Source organism: Ctenopharyngodon idella, chromosome 10, assembly GCF_019924925.1.
Source record: "Ctenopharyngodon idella isolate HZGC_01 chromosome 10, HZGC01, whole genome shotgun sequence".
In the NCBI taxonomy this organism is placed as follows: domain Eukaryota; kingdom Metazoa; phylum Chordata; class Actinopteri; order Cypriniformes; family Xenocyprididae; genus Ctenopharyngodon; species Ctenopharyngodon idella.
Window position 1 is genome coordinate 18,440,269 of NC_067229.1, and position 12,068 is coordinate 18,452,336.

The 12,068-nt window shown below is 35.5% G+C and overlaps 1 protein-coding gene across 5 annotated transcripts in view; it reads right to left on the reverse strand.

The window, feature by feature from the left end:
- pcbp4 (poly(rC) binding protein 4) overlaps positions 1-9,927 on the reverse strand; it is an 89,688-nt gene extending 79,761 nt beyond the window's left edge. For all 5 annotated transcript variants that reach the window (XM_051910620.1, XM_051910619.1, XM_051910618.1 and 2 more), the window contains exon 1: positions 9,766-9,927. The gene's annotated coding sequence lies outside the window, so the exon portion shown is untranslated. The remainder of the gene's footprint in view (positions 1-9,765) is intronic.
- Positions 9,928-12,068: the final 2,141 nt, after the last annotated feature.

Here is a 12,068-nt window from a genome sequence, read left to right on the forward strand (position 1 = left end):
CAAAATCACCTAGGGTTCCCTTTTTAGAATATGAGATGAGATGAAAATTTACCAGGATTGGCTGCATTCACAAGACACAAACATTTAGATTCCCTGTCGACTATGCCGATGGGATTACACAAACAAATCCACCTCATCTAAACTCAAGAGATGCGGTAGAGCTCAAGTCTCGGAAATGAGCATATGATGGGTTTTAAATAATAAAGTAGTTGAGTGCTTCTGCGATATTCTTTACGACCAAGTGCACCATTCAGGCGCTTGTTCAAGCCAAGGCATTGCTTGACATAATTGTGCACCCATGCTTGAGCGGGAGAAGCCGAATAATGCATGTTGGGTTGGAGGGTGGGGGGGTGACTCATTTAAAATAAAAGGCAGGCTGGAAGTTTTCTTTCTTTCAATGAGACATACTATTTGACCTAGATCTTACTTAAAAATTGGGCATTAGATGTGAATTAGTGGAGCATGCTCTTGTACAACTCGATTACGCGGAAACGCTTCTTCCATGGCTGCTCGATCGCGGCGTCTCGCTTCAGTCGATCTGAGTAATTCGACCTGTCATTCACATTTGCAATGGACAATCGAACAAGAGGTCTGCATATTATATAGTGTAGACTACCCAAAAATGTAAATTGTGTCATTTTATTCACCCTCGTCATGTCATTCTAAACCAGTATGCATCTATTTTTTTTCTTGTGAGCACAAGGGCAGAATTTTGAAAAATGCATCCTTTTCCATATAAAAACAACTCATTGTGTCCATGTCTGTCAGTGATAGTAGTATTTTCATTGTTTGGGAGAACTATTCATTTAAAAATAGAGCCTATGTATTTGTCAGCGATACCATGTCTTCATTTGATACTATATAATAGCTATATATGTGATACTAGTGTTTATTGATGGAAAAAATTTAATAATGTTAATGCTATTATATTAGTATAATATTTTTAGATTTATTAACAATATTAATATGAATACATTAATAATAAATTAATAAAATGTTCATTTATTTTATTATCAATAATATTATGTTAATATATTATTATAGTATATTACTGGCTGCTATTGGGTAACAGATCAGCAAAAAATATTTGTGAACAAAAGAAAAATGAATGCTACAGTTATGATTCAACTACGAATGAATCATGGCAGTAGAGAAGTAGTATATTTATAACCAGTTTCCCTGTGTCATCAGACAGCTGCGAGCTTCATCTAAAATTGAAAAGCTAAACTCTGAGTGGTTATGAAGATCTCACATTTAAAAAAATAATAATAATAATACTTTATTATAAATATTTTGTATTTAAAATATAATATCATATTCTAAATAAAATAATCTAGACCTAGTTATTTCAGAGGCAGAAGAATGTTGATGAAATGCTGCAAAAATATTTTTTCTTTGGAATAAGATGCTCCAAATAAATCACAATGAGACCAGGAACACATTAATAAATAAGGTCAATTTTGAGTTGATGTCCACTTTAACATCCTGCTATTACAGGCAAGCCCTTCCGCTATATGCTCATGTTTGCAAGACACAATTTTCACTTAGCTTGAATGCCAAAAAGCGTTCATTCTCCTATCCTATTTCCACAGTCAGTTATTAGCCTGTAACCTTTCAGTCTAATGGAGGATTTCGACTCTTCCCTATGCGCTTAGCCGTCCCTCTGAGGATACAGAGTGCTTTCAAATGAACACTTTTTTTTTTTCCACCCCTCTTTTCCACTATCAAGACTCCCAATGAGTGGCGGAAACTCCAGAGGTCCCTCCCCTCCTCTTAAGTACTACTTCAGAAAATAGCATTGTACTAAAGCTTTACTCTTAATGTAAAGACAACATGTCATGGCAAGGCGCCCACAACTCTCAGGTACATGCGTGCCATTCCAGAAAAGACATCATTGGCGCCTGTAGGAGGTGGATAGTGCGTCTCATAAATATCGCTTGGGGGGATCTCTCTGCAGAGTGGCAATAGATCCGTGCTTTTTTGGGGGGTGGATAAGAGGTGGTAGCTACGTCAAGCACACCATCAAGCACAGTTTTCCTATGGCTGATTAAAATGGAAGGTGGCAGCCATTCTGTTTGGGGAAAACAGGTGTTTGATACACATGTCAGATTGATTATATCCCAAAAATCACTGTGGAAAAACTTGTTAGTCATCAGGAAATCTGCCTGGTCTGAAATTAATTACTTAAGCTTTATTAGAGTATCCTAGAGAGCTTTTTTTTTTTTTTCTCTCAGGCCAATGTTTAAATTGATGCCAGTGTCACTAAACTAACAATTTAACCAAAATAATTATTATTATCATCTCACGTGTTTCTTCTTGTTCCATACAAAATGTCGGCGTGTAACTCGTCCTGCACCGTTTGTCGTAGACCCGTTAATGAGGTGTCAAATTGTGCGGCTTATTGAGGAAAGGTGTGTTATGACTTTTCTAAGCGATCAGGCGAACGATGTTTGCTTTGCAGGTGCAAAAGTGGCCAAAAAAAATCCCATAGACTTAACATTGCGACAAAATTTGTCACATCAGAATGTTGTAGAGACTTGGTTAACCTTTTTTTACTCGGCTTAGCAAGCAGCCAATAAATAGTGACATTTCAACTTCATAGCCACGCCTTAGCAACCAGTTACAGCACCCTAGCAACCACCCCACAGACTTCCATTGAAAAAAGGTAAGAGGCATATCTGTAGATCAGAACATAGTAGAGACAAGTGGGTGGCCTCTTTTGACTGAGATTGGCAAGTCTTTAATTATCACTATGGAAACTGTCTAGCCACGCCCCAGCAACTATTTAGAGCACCCTAGCAACTGATCCCATAGACTGACATTATAAAAGGCCCATATGGATATCTTTGCAGCACAGTGTCATAGAGACATGGTGTTGGGCTCATTTTACTCAGGCAACCAATCACTCTTTCAGCATCATTATGAAACTATCAAGCCACGCCCTAGAAACCATTTAGAGCACCCTAGCAACAAGTTCCATAGACTTCCATTCAAAGACATCAAAAGGGATATCTTTGGATAGAAGTGTAATAGAAACATAAGGGTGGGCTTGTTTGACATGGGGCAGCAAACAGCCAATCACAAATCACATTGAACACTTCCCAGCCATGGCCTAGCAACCACTGTCGAGCACCCTAGCAACCCAAACTCAAAGAGGGATATGTTCCAATCTGAATGTCATAGAGGCATGGTGGTTAGTTTATATCATCCATACTGGTAGCAGCCTTTGAAGTATCATCATTGGTAGCTTCCAAGCTACTCCCTAGCAACCAGAATATGATAGAGACATGGGGGTTGCCTCTTTTTATTCATGCTAGCAAACAAGACATCCAACATGTTAGTCATGCTACCAGTAAATAGCAACATTCTAATAATGATTAGCTAAGTGCTGAAACATGTCAAAAATATTAACTAAAACATACAAGCAACATGTTAATCATGTTAGCATCTTGCTTAACATCATGCTAATGGTGTTAACATTGTGCTAGCAACATGCAAATCATGTCAGCATCATACTTAGCATATTGCTAGCAACATACTAATTGTGTTAGCATCTTGCTTAGCATCATGCTAAAAGTGTTAGCATTATGCTACTAACATGCCAATTGTGTTAGCATCTTGCCTAGCATTGTGCTAACAACATGTTAATCGTGTCAACATTATTGCTAGCAACATGCTAATCGTGTTATCATGCTAACAACGTGCTAATTGTGTTAACATTATGTTAGCAACATGCTACTTGTGTTAGTGTGTTGCTTAGCATTGTGTTAACAACATGGTAATCATGTTAGCATCATGCTCAGAACATCATTTGCTATGCATTTGCTAGGGTATTCTGGGTGGTTGCAAGGGTGTTACTGTGCAGTTGCTAGGATACTCAGGGTGGTTGCTACGGTGTTCTGGGTGGTAGCTAGGGAAAATAAATTATAATTTAAATGATCAAATTATCATTAAAAAATTATCAGCTTATCAGTATTGGCTAGAATTTTAATACAGGTGCATCCCTAATAATAAATACGTCTCTCTATGGAAAACAAAAGATGTTTAGTAGAATGTTAAGGCTGCTCTTATCCATTAATAGTGACCATGTCTGACAAACTCCAAAACTGTGTATTTTTAGGATTATTTATATACTATTATAGTATAAGAGTTTTGAATAAACTTTTGTTTTTATATGATCAGTTTTAATTTTAATTTTAGTTTAAGTTTCAGTAATTTTTATGCACTTTTGTCAATTTATTTTTATTTCAGTTAGTTGTCAAGGCAACATTTCTAATTTTCATTTAAGTTTTTTTTTTTTTTAAATGTAAGTTTTTCATATAATATTAATATTTTATTTCAGTTTTACTTTAACAAAAAACTATGCTTAATCATTTTAATTTTAGTTTACAATAACAACCCTGCTGCAAAAAATGACAAAAAGGGCCATAAAAGTATCATAGTTCATATGACTTTGAGTAAGCTTTGTATGAGGAACAGACTGAAATAAAAATAACTTCCCTCACTGTGTTGCATAAGGTTTGACATCAATGACACGAAACGGCCCTGGATTTGAATATGCAGAAGCACAAATAAAACGTGTTGCTTTTGCAGCTGGACATTCTGTAGCCACTGCTTTCATTGTATGGAAAAAGAGCAGCGTGAACATTCTGCTAAACATCTTCTTTTGTGTTCCAAGGAAAAAGAAAGTCATTTGGGAAATGAAACGAGGGCGAATGTTCATTTGTGGCTGAACCATTCCTTTAATTTATTTTTCTCTTGACTAGCACTAGCTTGCAGCAGAGACAAGAGCCCGGTAATTAATTGAAGGACATCGTTAGTTGGAAAGATTCAGGGGAAAAATATCTCACACTAATTAACATGTGTCTGTGTTTCAATTAACAATGACCTCAATCTCTCAGAAAGCAGGAAAATAAGGGAAAGCTTGTTCGGAAGAGTGGGCTGCGTTCTGTGCATTCTGCCTGCTAGAACACATGAAACAATATATGTATTCTCTCTCTATGAAAGGAGCGTTCTGTTGGAAATTATTTTGAAGAGGCCTGCATAAACTGACTGAACAATTACACAATCCTCGCTAACTCTAACAGTCGTTATCAACGGCAGTAAACCGCAAATATCTGTGCGTTCTTTTATCAAAACGTCAATGTTCCCTCACTTTTCGTGAGCAGGTCAAACAAGTCGCGTTTTCTGAAAGTCATTTTCAGCTTTTTGATTGCAACCTTGCCAGCTGGCTTTGATACCGATGGGAATTGGAGAGATAGAGAAAAGTACGTCTTGATCTAAAAATTCTCAGAGCTCTAAATTGCAACACCTCTCTTCCAAAGAAATATATCAAAGACGCTCTGAAAAAGTTGGAAGCACAACATTGACAGTGGGCGAGAAAGGGGGGGGTGGTGTTGTGACAGTGATGGGAGAAAACTTCGACTGAAGCAGATATGAGTGTCAAACAACATGCATAATGGCGAATCACTTCTAAGTTTAGATACAGTCTCTAGACAAAAGCAACAACCTTGACGATATACGTTGGCAAAATAGTAAGATATGGAATGTGTTTCAAATTAACGTTTATTTTCAACCCTTTTTTTTTTTTCCTGAAACCATCCCAGCTAACAGGAAACAGTGAACTTTAGCTAATGTTCTGGCAAGGTTCTTTCAAAGTTAATAGAACGTTTGTTCAAAGTTATGTAGCCTTTAATAATGTTCTCAAACTGTTATTTATACACAAATTGATTAATCGTGATTAACTGCATCTAACATAAAAGTTTATATATATATATATATATATATATATATACACACACACACACACAAATAAAATAGTATTTTCCTACTCGAAAACAACAACAACAACAACAAAAACAACAACAAAACAGTAAAAACAGTCCACACAGCAAAATCTAAAATATCAAATAAAGCTTTGTATTGTAGGACAGTCTGGAAAATCCTTTCTGTCAAATATAAAATTCATAGCATTAACTATAAATGTACCAGACAGGAAAAATATACCCATATGAGATGACAAATTTAGCTAAAGGAAGCGCTATAGTCTAGTGGAACACTGTATCAGCACCAAACACACTGTGACAGCAAGTTTCGTCTCTTTCTGTGAGAGTCAATGGATCTAATTTGCTTACCTCATACAACAGACGTTAAGCCATTATTATACTATCAATCTGTCAATAATCTGTTTTTTCTTTACTTAAAGAGATAGTTAGTTCCCCCCAAAATTAAGTTCTGTTATTATTTTAATAATCCTCATTTCATTCCAAACCTGTATACTGTTATTTTTTCTGTGAAACACAAAAGGAGAATTTTTGAAGAATGTTCATGCAGCTCTTTTCCATATGACAGTCCATAGTGACTGGCATGAATGAATGAATGAATAACTCTGGATGCACTGATATTAAAATAAATAAATAAATAACTATGGATGTACCAATATTAAAACAAATAAATAAATAGATATGGATGCACAATATTAAAATAAATAAATAAATAAACAAATGTAAAAAAATAAAAAAATAAAAAAAAATTCTGACCGAGACTGATCATGAAGTCAATATGTCAATGTCATAGCCAATAATCGATAAATGGCTGATATTAAATTAAATGTTATCTTCTATAAAAATATATTGCATAATTTAAATAAACATAAATAAACCATAATATTAATAAAATTAATACTTTTATATGAGCCATGAAATCAGTGCTTGATGAAAAATGTTTTAAATGTAAAATTATTGTTTTTAAATGTAAAATTAGGCATAAATTAGGAAAATATTGATAACTGATATTGATGTCTTTTTTGTTTCAAGCATGCCTAAAAAATTCCTTTTTTCTTTAATTTACTTATTATACCTTTAGAAATTGATTTGAAAATCAGCCAGAGAGAAATAAAAGCTCTTTTGGCACTCTAATAAAAGCTTCAAATAATTGGAAATGGAAACAGTTTCCACCATGATGATTTTTGGGAAATAATCAAACTTTTTGGGAGCTTGAAAAGATGGTCATTGCGCTGTATTGAAAAAAAGCTACAAAATGTCTCCTTTCATGTTCCACAGAAGAAAGAAAGTCATACGGGTTTGAGACGACACAAGGGTGAGCAAATGATGACAAAATTTTTTGCCTTTAACTAAAACCCCCTGTTGTAATAGTTTTGACAGTCAGAAGTCACATTGCAGGGCAAGGGCCAGGTTTGTGGACGCCAGTGTACTTGCACTAGCAGTCAATATCTTCTCCGATCTTTTTTTAAACAGAGAATCCATGTATGATCAACTGCCTGAGGGCCTCGTGATGTACCACGCGCCGTGCTGAACCATTCAAACTCGCTCGAAACAAATAAACAGTAAAGACAAGGCAGAATTTGCATGAATCACATGCATGTCATGCTGATAAACTTAGCATCCTCACGCAGAGCCTGCGCTCTTATCTTAAATGCTGGATTCCTCACAGACGCCTGCAGTGTTTTTAGGGGGTTGGGGAAGAGGGGTTGTTTTGTGGGGCTAAAAATAGTGTCGTAGATCAGAATGTTGAGTAGAATAAGGCATCGTGCAGATTAAACTGAAGTTAATCGCCTGTCTGCCACGCCAAATTGAAGCAGGATCGTAATGCCATTGTGTGTTAGACGCCTTATACATGGTGAACTTCAATGAGGAGGTCTCAGAGAACTGCTCTTCAGCTTTGTTTTAGAAGGATGTTTACACTTCACCCTCTTTTTTTCTCCTTCTTAAGTCATTCATCACTTTTTTGCCTCCTTTCATTTCCTCAATCAGAGAAGCAATTTGTTTTTCTATAAACTCGCTTTGAGGGAATATCAGTTTGAGGGGTTTTGAGTTGACAAGGGACTTAATCAAAGAACCAAAACTAATGTGCTTTGGTGCAGATTTGTCAAAAAATTAATGACAATTACATCGCACCTCTTATTTTGCAATAGACATTTTGAGGCTTGTACACTCTTAAAAAAAATAAAGATGGGTTTTTCGCAATGATGCCATAGAAGAACCAATTTTTGGTTCTCCAAAGAACCAATCAGTGATCAGTTCTTAAAAGCACCATATATTTTTTTTTTGTAATGTGATGAACATTATAATAATATAAAGAACCTTTTTCCAGTTTAAAGACCCTTTTGTGCAATGTAAAGGTTCCAAGGAAGTTAAAGGTTCTTCATGGAACCATCAATGCCAAGAAAGCACCATTTTTTTCAGTGTGCACTCTAAAACTGAAACCGACAGACAGACAGACAGACGATAGATAGATAGATAGATAGATAGATGCAATATCTACCCTTAATACCTTCAACAAGGACAGAGCTATGAACATGTCCCAGTACACCCTATTAATATCCAAAGTTAACTTCAAAGCTAATTTGTACAGAGAGGCAAAAGAACGCCAACAAAGATCTCTATTCAGTGATTCAGAGAACAAGAATTAGCTGCTCACATGCCAAACTGTTTAGCAGACAAAATGCCTCAAACACAATGAGGTTTTTCATTCTACTTAAGTTCAGCTGGTGCAGTCAAGCTTTTACTTAATTTCTAGGAGATGGAGAACAAATAAAATAACTAATCAACTCGATTATTCTACAAATGCCTTAATATTTACAAATACATTATGTAATGTGGACAGACAGATAGACAGAGAAAGAGATGCTAAGTCATTCAATTACTCGCCCTGATATATGCATGATATAAGTAGTCTAGTTATTATTAAATCCTATTTAACAGTGAATGACAGAAGAATAAAGGTTGTATTATGTACAAAAAAAAAAAAAGTTTGATTAGACACAAATTGAGGGTAGACTAAAAAGTTTGATTCTGTATGAAAATGTGTTCCACGTCTAAGTTGGAGAATTGCTGCATTTTCTGGACCACAAACAGCCAATACACTCTCCTAGATAAGTTCAATTACAAAGATGCTCAGTCATTCAGTCACTGACCCAAGCAAATTAGTATTTGCACTAATTGCAGGGGTTCGGCTCCCGGTCAACCTAATCAATTACAGCATCTAAAATCAAATCAGATGTCCAGAAGGAGTGATCACCCAGACCCCTGGCATCCGGCCACCATTTGTATCTATGAACTTCAGTCCAGACCACAGACATATCATCCACCACACGTTTATAAAGGCTCCAGTAGAACCAAAGCCTGATGCCACATGAAAATGCTTTTAAAGAACTTTTTAACCTCTGTATTAAATCATTTAGAAATATTATGATCTATAAACAATTCTATACAACAAAATCATTGCTTGATACTGAAGAGTACTGCAAAGAACAAATAAAGAACCTTCATTTTAAGTGTAGAGGAGAATTGAATCCTAAATCACTCAGGGTTGGGTTGGTTCAGCTCTTCTTTGCATTGCCTTAATCAGATTAACTAACAATCTAATTTCACAAGTCAACATGGTCCCCCAATCTTTTACACAATATACGGACGGTACATACTGCTCGTTATGCTTTTTAATGTTATGTTCAGACAGCTGCGAGTTAAATTGTTCCATAAAACGTTCATAACGCATTAAACTTAGCAGTTATGATCGGTTAGTTGTTCAACTTGTATTAGTAGTGCTGAAATAGACCGGTACGCAACGCGCTATGCTTTTATTGCCATAACAACAGCAGCGGTTTCCTACGGGATAACAGCGCGAGTCTGAACCATCTCTTCACTTCTGACCGGATCAGATTAACATCGGATGCATTTACTGAAAGCTATACTGATACGATATGGATACATAAAAAAGATATCTGGCGTAATAATTCCGTCTTACCTGGTAATAATGAAGTTGAATGCGCTGCGAACACGACGCGAATTTAGATGATACACTATATATTCCCCGCTGATGTCCACATTGTCAGTGTCAGGCGCTTACTGTAAGAGTGAAAACCCCGATGTCAAGGAGAGAGAGAGAGAGAGAGAGAGAGAGAGAGAGAGAGAGAGAGAGGTGGGGGCTAAATAGATAGGACCATCCTATCCAATTACAAAAGACAAACGAGGGTTAAAAAGAACAACAATGCACAACCATATGCCGAGGACAAAAATCCACTGCGTTGGTTACGTATTTTTAACCACTGTTCTTTTTCGGTTATTTCATAAGAAATTAGTCTGACGTTTTCTCGACATAACGCCATGATATTTGTTTATCCTTCGCGTAAGTGGTCAAGTTATTATGAAGTCATTTGACAGTGGCAGAAGGAAAAATGTTCGACTCGACAGTGCTTGGCTGAGAAGATTCGATTCGATTCCTTACGAGGATTCAATTTGATTCGACATGGTTAAAAAATATTTGACAGTAATTCACAGAAAACAAAACATTCGGTTCCTTTCAAAAAAGATTTTAATCCATACGAATTCTATTAGACAGCGATTGAGAAAAAAAAAAAAAAAAAAAAATATATATATATATATATCAATTTCGTACATTGCACTTTGATGCTACACTGATGGGCTGAAGGGGAAAAAAAGATTCGATTCTGCACGAGCATTTGACTTGACAGTCATTGAGAGAAGAAAAAAAATCCATACAAAGATTCGATTAGAGTCATCAGGAAATATCACGAAAGAAGAACAAAAACAAACAAAATATAGGCTATATATTTATTGTTATGGTCAGTTGCATTTATAGATGTAGGCTATTTAATTTGTAAACCAGACATCAAAATTTTAATAACTTAATTACTGACTCATTAACACACCTCAAAATGGTGACCAATTGCATTGAAAAGTATTGCAGCTTCAGAACCTGCATATTTGAATGTATATTAGGCACTATTTTTAATGTAATTAAGCATTTGGTAATGTTATTCGTAGTGCTATATTTATTTTTTATTTAAATTAAGGACATAAGATAGTTAACTTTAGTTTTAGGGTAAAACTATGATAATGAAAATCTCATCTCATTTTGTGATCAAGTTGATCAACTTTACAGCTCATTTGCTTGCAGAATAGCCCTGATTTTATAGACATTATAAAATCCATTTGCACAATGAAATCCATTTGGCTACCGTGGACAGACTCGTCAGTCTTCAGCTACTTAAAATCCAGACTGAAGACTGCATTATGCATTATATTGATCAACAATAAATAGATGAATGAATAAATTCATGATAAACAGGGCAAATTGGCATGTCCTAAGAAATACTGCCATCTAGTGACAATACATCGTATGTATATCAACACTGAAATGTATTATTAGTCTTAGTATTATTATTACCAGGCCCAACTACAGTATGCTATATGACCAATTATTTTCAAAGAATTTAATGAACTTTTTAGCTTTCCACTGTACCGCCTGCGGTACACATACCTTTCAAAAGAGATCTAAACCATGCATATACTCCAAATGGTTCAAGAACAGATTGCAATTTACTTTAGGAGTTTTAGGCACATTTTACAGGAATACAAATAAATTGACTAGGTCAAATGAAGATAAATCTAGTGAGACTTTTTGATTATAATTTTTGAAAATTATTTTATTCTATTAAAGGTGCAATAGGTAATTCTCCACTACAGAAACATTTTTTGTTATGTTGGTTGAAAGTCTCCTCATATCCTGATAGCAATCACTATGTAAAACAGTCTAAATGTATTTTTATAAATATATATTGTCTGTGGACAGCATAGGACCATAACATGTTCATTCGGTCCGAATGAAATAATACGATGTCCTACCTGCCTGTTCAACGTGTGTTCTTATCTTATAAGTCCAAACTAAAAACACATTAATATACATGCAAATCAAATCGATTAGATGCACCTGTAATTATGAACTTGCTTTGGTCATGTCACATAACTCCGCTTTCTTCCCACAGGTGATTGTAGACAGACAGACAGACAGTCTCTCGCTATCATATGGTGTTACTGGCAGTCTTTCTCGTCTCTGGATGTTTTAATTAATTTTTCTGCTGTAAAAATGATATAAAGTCAGCGGGAGCCTGAAGCTGCCTTTCTCAATATTCTGCGGCCTTGTAACAAGCAGAGGAGGGCCACTCTGGGTCACAGAAATCTTTCATTTCAGCCAGACAGAGAGATGATTTGAACACTAGACGTGACTTCCTGTTGATTACTAATAAT